The sequence below is a fragment of the Ailuropoda melanoleuca genome, chromosome 1, assembly GCF_002007445.2.
Source record: "Ailuropoda melanoleuca isolate Jingjing chromosome 1, ASM200744v2, whole genome shotgun sequence".
Classification (NCBI taxonomy): Eukaryota; Metazoa; Chordata; class Mammalia; order Carnivora; family Ursidae; genus Ailuropoda; species Ailuropoda melanoleuca.
The window spans coordinates 25,062,259-25,063,235 of NC_048218.1; the positions used below are offsets into that span (position 1 = coordinate 25,062,259).

The 977-nt window shown below is 30.3% G+C and overlaps 1 non-coding gene across 1 annotated transcript; it reads right to left on the reverse strand.

Moving 5' to 3' along the window:
- Positions 1-560: 560 nt before the first annotated feature.
- On the reverse strand, positions 561-664 carry LOC117795488. Its single transcript, XR_004619533.1, has one exon. It is a non-coding gene; the product is annotated as a U6 spliceosomal RNA (small nuclear RNA).
- Between the last annotated feature and the right edge of the window lie 313 nt (positions 665-977).

Here is a 977-nt window from a genome sequence, read left to right on the forward strand (position 1 = left end):
GATTTATTTTGCATATGGATGTCCAATTATTCCAGTACCATTTGTTGAAAAGACTATCTTGTTTCCATTTAATTGCCTCTGCTCCTTTGTGAAAGATCAGTTGGTTTTATTTGTGTGGTTTATTTCTGGGTCTTATGTTTTGTTTCATTGATTTATGTGTCTGTTCTTTTGCCAAAACCATGCTCTTTTGGTTACTGTAGCTTTATATTAAGTCTTCAAGTCAGACAATCTCAGTTTTCTAAATTGTTTTTCATCTTTAATAGAGTGTTGACTATTCTGAATCTTTCATCTTCCCATATAAACTTTGGAATGACTTTATTGATATCCAGCCACAAAATAACGTTCTGGAATTTTGATTTGGATTACCTTGAAACTATAGATCAGGTTGGGAAGAATTGACATCTTAACAATATTGCATCTTCCTATCCATGAGCATGGAATATCTCTCCATTTATTTAGATATTCCTTAATTTCTTCTATCAGATTTTTGTGCTTATTTTCATATAAATGCTGCACATATTTTGTTGGATTTATGTCTGAATATTATATTATTTTCTTTTTTTTTTATGGAACGCTTCACAGACTTGCATGTCATCCTTGAGCAGGGGCTATGCTAATCTCTATATTGTTCCAGTTTTGGTATATGTGCTGCCAAAGTGAGCAGTATTACATTATTTTGGTCCTAATGTAAATAGTATTGTGTTTTAAATTCAAATTCCAATTTTCCATCATTGGTATATAGGAAAGCAATTGATTTTTGTATATTAACCTTGTATTTTGCACTTCTGCTATGAGCACTTATTTTTCCAGGAGTTTTTTTTTTGTGATTCTTGCGATTTTCTACATAGACAATCATGTCATCTCTAAACAAGGACAATTTTATTTCTTACTTCAAAGACTATATACATTTTATTTACTTTTTTTTTTTGGTATTAATGTGTTAGTTAGGACTTGTAGTATAATGTTGAATAGGAGTT